The sequence below is a fragment of the Malaya genurostris genome, chromosome 2 (genome assembly GCF_030247185.1).
Source record: "Malaya genurostris strain Urasoe2022 chromosome 2, Malgen_1.1, whole genome shotgun sequence".
Classification (NCBI taxonomy): domain Eukaryota; kingdom Metazoa; phylum Arthropoda; class Insecta; order Diptera; family Culicidae; genus Malaya; species Malaya genurostris.
The window spans coordinates 117,270,925-117,284,761 of NC_080571.1; the positions used below are offsets into that span (position 1 = coordinate 117,270,925).

At 34.4% G+C, this 13,837-nt stretch overlaps 1 protein-coding gene across 3 annotated transcripts in view; it reads right to left on the reverse strand.

Moving 5' to 3' along the window:
• LOC131431534 (cardioacceleratory peptide receptor-like) overlaps positions 1-13,837 on the reverse strand; it is a 305,849-nt gene that overhangs the window by 126,045 nt on the left and 165,967 nt on the right. The window lies entirely within an intron of this gene.

The following is a 13,837-nucleotide window of genomic DNA, read 5'->3' on the forward strand; positions in this document are numbered from 1 at the left end:
TAAATTGAAAAATTAAATCATTGGAAATATTAGTGATGAACTTTGTTATGATTATCTTTAAAAATAAAATCAAGATACTGTTATTTCGCCGAAAGCTGGAAGTCAAATCAGCCAGCTATACATAATTTCTGAGCCGGGATAAATCTTTGCATATGACCTCGCTGCCGTTCGTTAGGATTAAACAAAGCCATGGGAACTACGAGACACGTCAAGAAAGTAGGTGTAGTAGTACTCTCATAGCTGTATGAAGTACTTTTTAGAAATGTTGGCAACACTACCGCGTAGACTAGAGATGGGTAAAACCGTTCTTTTTAAAGAACCGCTCAGAATTATAAATTTATAGTTCTGCGAAAAGATATTTTGTTGCAAGCAAATCCTGTAATAGTTTTCAAAGGTCGCGAATGTATGCCTATTCCATATTATTAAAATTTGCAACCGTTTCGAGATCATTTAATTTTTTTTATAAATAGAGAACAACCAAAAAAATGTATCCAAAAGTAGATCCTTTGGGTTCCAGATTTCACGTCTTTCGTGTTATTTCTTGTTCTCCAAAACTATAGGTCATGGTGAGCTCAATTCATACGCGTTCCTCATCGCTTATTCTAATGTGGTGATTCGTTAGCGAAGTTTTTCATTCGACGTGTTGCTTATTTTACTAAATTAAATGTTGAATTCAATTTTCTAATGCATGTTCTTATCCATCAAGATGATTGTCGCGTCCTTTGTCTCTCTTTAGAATATGGCAATTCGTCAGCTAAAAACGTAATCCGCTAGAATAATATGCGTAATTTTATTGATCTAGCACAAATATCTTCGTATTAAAGATGCTGTTTTCACTAGGAATCTGTCCGAAAGAAATACGAATTATATAGTCTAAATAGGTCTCGGATCGTTTTAATGGCCAAGTCTGAATTCTTCTTGATTCAGACGTCATGGTTGTTTTAGATATTTTAGTAGAATTAGTTGAACTGTTTAGGTGATAGAGCGGAGATACGGCAGTAAATACAAAATCGCAAATCTATCTTCATTTTCGGCTTAGAGTTTCGATAGAGATAGTTCTTGTAGTCAATTGGGCTGTCTCTTCTTTTGTTTTCATATGCAGGATAGTTTAATTGGCAAAACAATTTCCCCGGATAGGAGCTAGCTACGGGTTCAAGTCCCGACGCTGCGCTGTTTCCATTACATGGTTGCATTCACATGTCATTTTTGCAATCTGTTTTTTTTTTCTTGTTAGATAATGATCAAATTTAGAACTAGCTCATGACGGCTCTACGTCTTAACAAGACTAGAACAAAATTATTATCAGGAACGATAATAAATTGCGATTTTGTAACATTTAATCGACGACTTTAATGTTATTTTCCATTTTGTCAGGTAATCATTAAATATATCTAAGCTTTTTTGTAGGCAAACACAGATCACTCGTAGATTTCTACCTGTGGCTAACAAACTAGTTTAGTCACAAAATAGAGATTTCTAACAACCAATTTTGGTTTGGGAGATCAATATTTTACAAGATTGTAGTAGTTCGAACTTTGAGAAACACCTGTTTGTATGAGTAGCGACTCAGATTTACAAATCTAATATCTAACCTGAAGAGTACGGTGATTTAAATACTTCTGTTTCATTTTGATCTAATAATTAGGAAACTGTAACTCGGATATTTTTGCCATTTAACCTTTGAGCCAAACTGTCGAATACTTTTCCCATGTATAGAAGAGCGACTGCGTAATCGTTACTCTAACAATTTGATGTGAAGTTGTGTGTTCAAGGTGAAATCCAAACTGTTCTCGCGAAAATATAATCTTATTTATATGAGATATGATTCTTACATAGAAAATTTTTACTTCCACATGAAAACAATCATTAAAACGATTTAATTATCGTCAAACAAACAATCCAAAAGGAACTGCAATGGAACTGCATTTAAAAAGAATTTATGGCGATTTCTCTAAGTTTTCTGGTCGAGTGCACACTCGTTAGATATTGAAATGATGCGTAAACCAAGAAATAAAGTATGAAAACACTCAGTCGGTGTTGAAAAGTCGTTCGCCCCGCACGCGTATAGCTCTTGGCTCCTGGAATTTTTTTCTGGCTATATAGAGTTTCATTGATTCAAGACTTCAGTCTTTTTCAAGGCTACATGAATCACCAACAGTCTTTTTAAAGGCTAACAATAAGTCAGCCTTTTTCAAAGCTATACAAAGAGTGATATTCTAATATAATCAGTTTTTTTTCAAGACTAAGAAATTAATCAGCCTTTTTTAGGGCTAGTTATTCAAAGAAGTATTCTTCGAACTAATCAGTCTTTATTATGACTAGCACAAAAACCGTCTTTATCAAGACTTTTAAAACTAGGAGTCTAATCGAAGACTAATTTAGCCTAGTTAATTTAATTTCATTCATTTCAAAAATGCCTGCGTCCAACCGGAAAGGCAACAAGCCCAAGGCTAAAAAAATCTTATCCTATATTTGTCCGAGAAACTTCATAAATTTTATTCATATGATATAAAATCAGACAGACCCTTCAAGGCTGTCTTGAAAGGCTTATCAAATGATCAAAGTACTGATGAAATTAAAATGAACTAAAAGAATTGCTTGGTTTTGCCCTTCCCAAGTAATACATATGAAAAAAGAGCGAATGGTACTCCTAAACCACGCTCTGGAATTTCCCATGAATTTTACTTAATACACTTCAATCGAAGTGATGTAAACAGTTTGAAAACTTTAGAAAAAGTACGTTTCATTTCCCACATTCAAATTTATTGGGAACATTATAAACGGCATAATCGTATTGCAAACTTAACGCAATGTCGTCGATGCCAAGGCTTCGGCCATGGAACCAAAAATTGTCATATGGATATACGGTGTTTGAATTGTAGTAAATCTCATTCGAAAGACGTTTGTCCAATGAATGAAACCACTGATAAATTTTCATGTTCAAATTGCGATGGAAATCATAAATCCATTTATTTGATATATCCTGTCAGGGAAAAAATTTTGAACGCTCGTTCGTTTAGACAACAAGTCAAATCAACGACCTTAAATTTACAGAACGTACCTGAAAATCAAAAAACCGTTACAAATGCCGCGCCTAACTCTTCAAAGGCACTTATTTCTTCGAGTTTAAAACAAAAACCAGGTACGCCTTCCAATTCGTCTTCTAACGAAAACAATTGATTGACAGGTAGATCGACCTCGTCATCATCTTCTTCTAATGACAGTTACGCTTTAGTAACAGGTAGAAAACCACCACTTAATTCTTCTAATGTAAATAATCAAAACATAGGAATGCCTTCCAGTTCATCTTCTAACGAACACAATTTATTAATAGGTAGATCGGCCAAATCATCTTCTTCTAATGGCAGTTACACTAGTCTACCTACCAATATTCCTTCAATGCCTTTCGCTTCTTTAAGCGAAATCGATTTAGGCGATATAACTGAAACTAAAATGATCTACCTACAAGATCAACTTTTTCAAATGATCATCCAAATGAATTCGACTTCATCACTTTTTGAAGCATTTCAAATCGGATGGAAATTTGCAAATAATATTATAATGAATATAAAATTTAACAGTGACGTTAAATAATTATTTGAATATTTTGAATTGGAATGCTCGATCTTTAAAATCGGGTGAAGATGAGTTTTCTCGAAATTCACAAAATCCATATTGCCATTGTGACAGAAACTTTTCTTAAACCAAATGTCAAATTGAAAAGTAATCCACATTATGTGGTTCATCGATTTGACAGGTTTGCTGGAATGGGTGGTGGAGTTGCCATTTTTGTCCAACGCCAAATTAAACATCGAATTTTACCTCCTTTCAATACTAAGGATATTGAAAGCTTGGGAATCGAAGTTGAAACCATTCATGAAATTTATTTCATGGCTGGAGCATATTTGCCATTCCAATGCACCCGCGAACAATTAAATTTCTTTAAAGGCGATTTGCAAAAACTCACAAGATATCGATCGAAATTTTTCGTAATAGGGGACTTAAATGCTAAGCATGTCCAGTGGAATTATAGGCAAAATAACAGTAATGGTAAAATACTTCATAATCAACTCTCAGCTGGTTACTTCACAGTTCTTCATCCCAGTAATCCGACTTGATTCTCTTCCGTGAAAAACCCGTCTACAATTGATCTGGTTCTAACAGATCAAAGTCACATTTGTAATGAACCGATTACCCATGCTGACTTTGACTCAGATCATCTTCCTGTAACATTCAGACTTTCCAACGAAGCTTTAATTAATTAAATTAGTTCTATATTCAATTATCATAGAGCTAATTGGTTTGATTACAGATCTCACATTGAAAATCATGTGGAACATGAAACTATTTCAGAAAATTCTGCGGACATCGAAACAGCAATTGATAATTTAAATCATTACATTATCCAAACTAGAAATCTTTCAGTTCCCAAAGCTCAAATTAAATTAAATTCTCCTATCATCGATGACAATCTTCAACTGCTCATTCGGTTGAAAAATGTTCGTCGACGACAATATCAACGTTCTCGTGATTCTGCTATGAAAAACATAGTTAGAGATTTACAAAAAGAAATTAAACATAGATTTACTCTTTTGCGAAATGAAAATTTCGCTAAAGAAGTTGAACAAATTAAACCATATTCTAAACCTTTCTGGAAACTTTCTAAGGTTCTTAAGAAACCTCAGAAACCAATTCCTGCTCTCAAGGAAGGAAATCAAATATTTCTTACAAATGGCGAAAAAGATCAAAAACTTGCTCAGCAGTTCGAGAGTGTCCACAATTTTAATTTGAACGTTGTGAGTCCTATTGAAAAGGAAGTCTTACTGAAATATGATCATATTTCAACTCAAGTGTTATTACAAGATGACATTATTGAGACGAATTTGTATGAAATTAAGTCAACTATTAGGAAACTTAAAAACATGAAGGCTTCTGGTAACGATGGAATCTTTAATATTCTTATTAAAAATCTTCCCGATGTTGCCTTGAGACTCCTGGTTAAAATTTTCAACAAGTGTTTTTCATTAGCTTACTTCCCAAAAAGATGGAAAAACGCTAAAGTAATTCCTATCCTCAAACCTGATAAAAACCCTGCAGAAACATCAAGTTACCTACCAATTAGCTTACTTTCTTCTACAATTAAACTTTTTGAAAAAAATATTTTGTTGAGAATGATGTCTCATACAAATGAGAATTCAATTTTTTTACCAGAACAGTTTGGATTTCGTCATGAACATTCAACTACTCATCAACTTGTCAGAGTAACGAACATTGCTGTAAACAACGCGATGTTGCACACTACTACTGCGAAAAAAATAAAATAAAATTAACACTCGCGAATGGGTTTGCTGTCATTCAATTTTAGATTTTCTGCTTAAATCACACGATAGACTTGTGAATTTTCACATTCCATCTAAATCTGACAACATTAATCTGACAACACCGACAATGATATGCAGATGGCTTATCGATCGGTTGACGTCGTTTAATTTTGCCACAGCTGTACTTTCACTCACACTAACTGTTTCGACCAATTACTTTGCTATAAGTTATTTGATACACATTAAAATTAGACTTTTGAGAGCAACACTTCGGCACCACATCGTACTCCCAGTGATGCCAACTCCTCCCAATGATGTAAAAATTTACAATAATCTAGATAAAGTGGAGATCGCCATCTTGAGTTCAATAGAAACGTGTAACATCCATTTTTAAATTTTACTCTTCAAACCCGTCCCAAAAAAAAACTCCTTATGTAGAGATTTGAAACTATAACATCTTATCCAAATAACCAAAAATCGGAAGAAAGGGACTGATTTGGCTCCATCAGTTTACAAAATTCATAAATAGCATTATAAGCAGTCTGTTTTTTAATCTTAACTTAAAAGTTCGCCTGACGCAACCGAACAAACTTCTAAGCAGCTTCTGGAATACATTGTTCAGCTTCTAAGCAGCTAGAAAGTTTGCACGGAGCTTGTTCTGTACTTTCAAGTTCTCAAGTGTTCCATGTGTATTTTTAAGCAGCAAGAAACTGGATGTTTTAAGTAACTTTTTTTTAGAACTTTTGGTTGCTTGGGCAGTTTGTCTCTTAGGGAAACTTTATGCTCTGTAACTGCTCTCTTTCCAACAGTTTCAAAACGAATCTGAAACTTTCCTTGCACGATCTTCCACTACTACATATCCTAATAAAGCAGTAAACACTCAGACAGTTCTAATATTTCAACTGAAAATATCCAGCACAACCAAGACATCTTGACCACACCTCGACATTCTGAAACCCAATCAAACTACATAATTCGTATTTCTCTCGGACAGATCCCTAGTTTGCCTTATGAACACTAGACAAGTCATTGAAACAGCTTGTTTAGTAAGAAGATATGTGTGATCGATAAAAAAAATTACAAGTTGAATTTCTTGTGACTAAAAGGTACCGAAACTTTCTTGAAAAAAGTGTTTCAGTGGAAAAGTATCCAATCACAGCTGTGCACTTTACTTACTCACATGCTGCGAATAATTTATTGTATTCGGTCATATATACTATTTCAATATTAATTGCATCCATATTATCACGCATAAGAAATCAACAAAATGAGCGAAAATCTCCCCGTTTCCCAGCCCAAAACAATTCATCTTTCATTGCCGTCACCATCATTTACCGATTGCACTTGAACAATGCACCGACGTCTGTCACAAAAGTACACAATTTAAGCGCTTAAGCATTCCCAACGGAACCGGGTCCCATTAGTTGGTGGACCAAAGATTGCCGATTGATTGCAGCTTGTACAAATTACCATTTCGTCACGTGCAAGTATTGTACTCCCCGCTCCCCGCTCCACAATTTGTCGGACCAAAAAAAACGCAAACCACTCACCTCGTAGCGTCGCGATGCCCTTATCAAGCGGCCGGCAATTTGTCATGATAGACGTCATTAAAACCCGACGTGGGACGAAAAAATGTTACTGCAAAGCCGACATCCGCGGACAGGCGGATTTTTTTGGGGCGGTGATGGATGCTCTTTCCGACGGATGTTAGTTATTGGTGCCCGTCATACCGTAAATGGGCAAAATACGTGAAAGCGAAATTGAGAACCGACCTGCAAGGTCGATAAATTCTTTAAATCAAAAGATGGTTTCATTTTTTTGGCAATGTTAATTTATACGTCCCCGATCGATGATCAGAGAAATCGTTAAAGCAATGCCGGATGCTTGTGAATAGTAGGTCAGGTACCATTCATACGCAAAAGATACAAATTGATTTTCCCTAAAGATTTCACTCAAATTCCTGGAGAAATTCTGTAAATTAATTGCTCCCTTGAAAGAGTTATGTGTCTTAAGTACCACAACCAAGCTACCTACATTGAACCATATTATAAAATCGAAAGACCTTCCCAACAAGTTCATGAACAAAGTGATTCCACAGCAGGAAATGAACGACCCCAAACAAAAAGGAAATAAAACATTCGGTACTTTTCCACTTTTTCCTCTCCTGGCATTGTGTTCACTCCTGGGTGGCATACTGGTGTCCTCGTGTGTTTCCTCGGATGAAGGAAGTAAATCTAAATTGTATTAACCTACATGAGCAGGAGTGACATGATATTAACCCAGTGTAAGAGAATGATATGTCATAATGTCAGTGGATGTCGCTTTTCGTTTGGGCACACTTTTGGAAAAAATCCGATTATGATTGCTTTATTAACCGGAAAAGGGTCAAAAGCAAACGAAATATTCTCGCTGAGCATATATAAATTGTTGCACGTTCTGCACAACGAAATTCTGGATCATGGTTAAAGCCATTCTGGACTGATGAAAAAGAAATAAAATTTTGCCCATATGACAGAATAGACAGTATTAAGTGAAAAGTAAAAGAGTGGGAAAAATATGTCCAATAGTCCAAAATACATATAACCCTCGAAAGTAATTATTCAGATGATTTGAAATTTGTTAGAGTAAAAAACGTGTTTAATCCACCTAACATGTGTTTTTGAATAAATATTCTTCGACTACCAAATTAAATTCAGAAGCGCAAAAAAGAATTCAACTTACTTCAATTTCATAGTAATCGTTTTGCCTTTCTCATATAGAAAGGCTATACAATCACTACAACAACCGACTTTTGAACCGAGGCCCAGAGGGCCCATTTCCTTATACCATTCGACGAGCTGAGCAAATGTTTGATGTGTGTGTCAAATATTGTCACTCACTTTTCTCGGAGATGGCTAAACCGATTTTCACAAACTAAGATTCAAATGAAAGGTCCCATGGTCCCATACAAAGTTCCTGAATTTCATTTGAATCTGACTTCCGGTTATGAAATTACAGGATGATATGCACCAAAAATGTTGAAAATTATGCATTAAAAATGTGAAAATAATGTCACTCACTTGTCTCAGAGATTGTTAAACCGATTTTCACAAACCTAAATTCAAATGAAAGGTCTTATGGTCCCATACAAAGTTCCTGAATTTCATTTGGATCCGACTTCCGGTTCCAGAATTACAGGGTGATATGCACCAAAAATGTGAAATTAATATCACTTAATTTCCTCGAAGATGGTTGGACCGAGTTTCACAAACTTAGATTCAAATTAAAGTTTCACAAACTTAGATTCAAATCCCAAGCTCGGGGTTCCATACAAAGTTCCGGATTTCATATGTATTCAACTTCATGGGGTGATATGCACCAAAAATATGGAAATAGTGCATTGAAAATGTGAATATAATGTCACTCTTTTCTTTTCTCGGAAATGGAAGTTCTTAAGATGCTATAAAAATATCCCAATTTTCATTCGGATCAATCCCCTGGTTCCGGAGATAGGGTACTCAGTATGAAAACGTAAATTTCAGGAATACTTTGTTCATAAGCTACCTCTTTATATTGGCTAGTGAATTTCTCTAGTTTGAGACTCTGTAACCAAATAAACCATTGATAGTCTTTTGCTTAATTTTATCCAAGTCCGACTACCGGTACACTTTTTCCAAAACTCAAATCGTCATAGAGAACCGTAGATAAATTTGTAGTTCATGTTAGTGTATGATTGAATGAACCGAGTGTCACTATGCCGATATCCAGTTTCCGGTTCCGGAAGTACCGGTAATAATAATCAAATATGATAAAATTGAGCTCACTTCATTTTCTCACATATGATTGAATAGATTTTCACTAACTTAAACTCAAATGTAGTATATTAATGTAGTAGTATTATGCAACAGAAATCTTCAAAAATATTTTCTGAACTTTTTTAAATTATAGTATTTTGGGGAATTTCTGCTGTAACGTACAGGGGAAGTTGAAAATGAGAAAGACATCATTACACCACTAGGTGGATTAGAAAAGGTTTTTTAAATTATTTACTACTCGCGTTCGGTTCTTAACCTCCGCACAAAACGGCCAGGAGGTTTTTCAAGTCCGAAGTGGCATATTACCTTATGGGTTAAAACCTTATAATCCAAACAAAAGAAATCGGACACGTATCCAGGGTATGCTCCTGGCAGTAAAAACTCAACCAAACAGACATGACACTATGCACTGAGCTAAATTTTCATTTTCACATTACATGATATTCTAATGATTTTTCACTATTAGCATTTCCATTAATAGATACAAACATCATGTCAAATATAAAAGATAATCTTATGAAACATAAAACTCTTCGTAACGTTATTTTTACAATATTTTCGTATAACGAATGAAATTTACAGTCTGAGTCAAATTTATTGGCGCGCTCTATAACCATTACTAGATATCCACACAACAAACATTAAAACAATTTATGAAGCGCATGTTATATTCATTTCGAATTAATATAGATAGGTTTATTTATACCATATGACTAGTTTTATAAAATTTATACATAATTTTTTATGGAGGTCATCCCAGTTCTATATAGCAGTTATATATAGATCAAATGATTGCTATTTGATTGAATAAGTGATACATTTAAGATTCAAATTGAAGAAAAAATGCTATGGTGCTTAAGGGAATCAAAAACAACAATAAAAATAATTGTCTTATCAAAAACTTATTGTTATATTTTTCGTATATAAGAGTTTCATCATAAAATATTATTTTAATATTTCAACTACACTTCCTTCTTTGGGACTGGCTGATTTCTTCGGATATTTACTGTCACCAGACGAATCAGATGCACTCCGAAAAGTTGATAATCGGAAACTACTCCTTTTTTCAAGGATTCAAGATGTAAAGGAGCACCTGAATCCTGATATTTGCGGAGGAGAAACAATAAATGAAAAATTCAAATCCTCATACTAGACATACAGAGTAATGAAACGTACCGGATATTTATTTCAGGATCATATCCTTGAACGAAGTTGAATGAGCTGTCTTGTCAGCGATTTCAAATAACAGAACTTCCTAAAAAACTGTCTGGAGCAGTCAATGAATATCGAGGACACAACTCCTTCTTCAGCTTCAAGCAGTGCGATTCACAACTATTCTTTTGTAAAAACAAATTCTATTTGTTGTTATTTTCTTCAGCTGTCTCGTTCTTTTCCTTGTTGCAGATTTGATGTACGCTTCCAATGCAAGTTTTCACATGACTTTTATTAAACATAATCAGCATGCGAAATGTAATGACTATTAAAATTATATTGGCTTAAGTTTTATCGACTTTTCGCATAATTTGTATATGGTATGTTTATCAATATCATAAAGATTATGATCAGTCGGTGTTGAACAGTCGTTCGCACCGCACGCGTATAGCTCTTGGCTCCTGGAATTTTTTTCTGGCTACCTAGAGTTTCATTGATTCAAGGCTTCAGTCTTTTTCAAGGCTACCTGAATCACTAACTAAGTGACTAAGTAATACAAAGAGTGATATTAGAGTGACTAAGTGATATTAGAGTGACTAAGAAATTAATCAGCCTTTTTTAAGGCTAGCTAGGAGTCTAATCGAAGACTAATTTAGCCTAGTTAATTTAATTTAAAATTTCATTAATTTCAAAAATGCCTGCGTCCAACCGGAAAGGCAACAAGCCTAAGGCTAAAAATAATTCAATACGGAATAAATCACAATCCGTTATTCAACATTTTTCTAATAACATTCACGATCTTATAGAATCTGAATGTAAAAATAAAAGACAACGGACGGATTTCCCTTCCGTTGATCCTATGCCGTCTAACAATATTTACGAGATTCTTCCTGAATCCGATTGTAGCGACATAGAAGAAAATTCTTCAAAAATTCCCAAAATGGACGCTTGTCGTTCTGGGAAGAAACATCAATCTATGCCACCAGTGACGGTGATGATTTCCGACTTCAAAGCATTCCGTACTGAGCTTTCTACTTTTCTCCCGGAAGTAAAAGTCTCATTTCAAATCGGACGAAGAGGAGAATGTCGAGTCTTGGTGGATGGATTGGAAGATTACGAACGTCTTATTCGATATTTGTCCGAAAAACTTCATAAATTTTATTCATATGATATAAAATCAGACAGACCCTTCAAGGCTGTCTTGAAAGGATTATCAAATGATCAAAGTATTGATGAAATTAAAAATGAACTAAAAGAATTGCTTGGTTTTGCCCCTTCCCAAGTAATACTTATGAAAAAAAGAGCGAATGGTACTTCTAAACCACGCTCTGGAATTTCCCATGAACTTTACCTAATACACTTCAATCGAAGTGATGTAAACAATTTGAAAACTTTAGAAAAAGTACGTTTCATTTCCCACATTAAAATTCATTGGGAACATTATAAACGGCATAATCGTATTGCTAACTTAACGCAATGTCGTCGTTGCCAAGGCTTCGGTCATGGAACCAAAAATTGTCATATGGATATACGGTGTTTGAATTGTGGTAAATCGCATTCGAAAGACGTTTGTCCAATGAATGAAACCACTGATAAATTTTCATGTTCAAATTGCAATGGAAATCATAAATCCAATTATTTGAAATGTCCTGTCAGGGAAAAAATTTTAAACGCTCGTTCGCTTAGACAACAAGTCAAATCAACGACCTTAAATTTACAGAATATACCTGAAAATTCTTCTAAGGCACCTGCCAATTCGTATTCTAACGAAAACAATTTATTGACAGGTAGATCGACCTCGTCATCATCTTCTTCTAATGTCAGTTATGCTGGTATATTAGGTAGAAATCTATCTCCTATTTCTTCTAATGTAAATAATCAAAACACAGGACCGCCTTGCAGTTCTTCTTCTAACGAAAACAATTTATTAATAGGTAGACCGGCCAAATCATCTTCTTCTAATGGCAGTCTACCTACAAATATTCCTTCAATGCCATTCGCTTCTTTAAATGAAGTCGATTTAGGCGATATAACTGAAAATAAAATGATCTACCTACAAGATCAACTTTTTCAAATGATCATCCAAATGAATTCGACTTCATCACTTTTTGAAGCATTTCAAATCGGATGGAAATTTGCAAATAATATTATAATGAATTTAAAATTTAACAGTGATGTTAAATAATTATTTGAATATTTTAAATTGGAATGCTCGATCTTTGAAATCGAGTGAAGATGAATTTTATAATTTTCTCAAAGTTCACAAAATTCATATTGCCATTGTGACAGAAACTTTTCTTAAACCAAATGTAAAATTGAAAAGTAATCCACATTATGTGGTTCATCGATTTGACAGGTTTACTGGAATTGGTGGTGGAGTTGCCATTTTTGTCCAACGGCAAATTAAACATCGAATTTTACCTTCTTTCAATACTAAAGTTATTGAAAGCTTGGGAATCGAAGTTGAAACCATTCATGGAATTTATTTCATCGCTGGAGCATATTTGCCATTCCAATGCACCGGCGAACAATTAAATTTCTTTAAAGGCGATTTGCAAAAACTTACAAGATATCGATCGAAATTTTTCGTAATAGGGGACTTAAATGCTAAGCATGTCCAGTGGAATTGTAGGCAAAATAACAGTAATGGTAAAATACTTCATAATCAACTCTCAGCTGGTTACTTTACAGTTCTTCATCCCAGTAATCCTACTTGTTTCTCTTCCGTGAAAAACCCGTCTACAATTGATCTGGTTCTAACAGATCAAAGTCACATTTGTAGTGAACCGATTACTCATGCTGATTTTGACTCAGATCATCTTCCTGTAACATTCAGACTTTCCAACGAAGCTATAATTAATCCAATTAGTTCTATTTTCAACTATCATAGAGCTAATTGGTTGGATTACAGATCTCACATTGAAAATCATGTGGATCATGAAACTATTTTAGAAAATTCTGCGGACATCGACACAGCAATTGATAATTTGAATCATTATATTATCGAAGCTAGAAATCTTTCAGTTCCCAAAGCTCAAACTAAATTAAATTCTCCTATCATCGATGACAATCTTCAACTGCTCATTCGGTTGAAGAATGTTCGTCGACGACAATATCAACGTTCTCGTGATCCTGCTATGAAAAACATAGTTAAGGATTTACAAAAAGAAATCAAACATAGATTTACTCTTTTGCGAAATGAAAATTTCGCTAAAGAAGTTGAACAAATTAAACCATATTCTAAACCTTTCTGGAAACTTTCTAAGGTTCTTAAGAAACCTCAGAAACCAATTCCTGCTCTCAAGGAAGGAAATCAAATACTTCTTACAAATGGTGAAAAAGCTCAAAAACTTGCTCAGCAGTTCGAGAGTGTCCACAATTTTAATTTAAACGTTGTGAGTCCTATTGAAAATGAAGTCTCACTGAAGTATGATCATATTTCAACCCAAGTGTTATCACACGATGACATTATTGAGACGAATTTTGATGAAATTAAATCAATTATTAGGAAACTCAAAAACATGAAGGCTCCTGGTAATGATGGAATTTTTAATATTCTTATTAAAAATC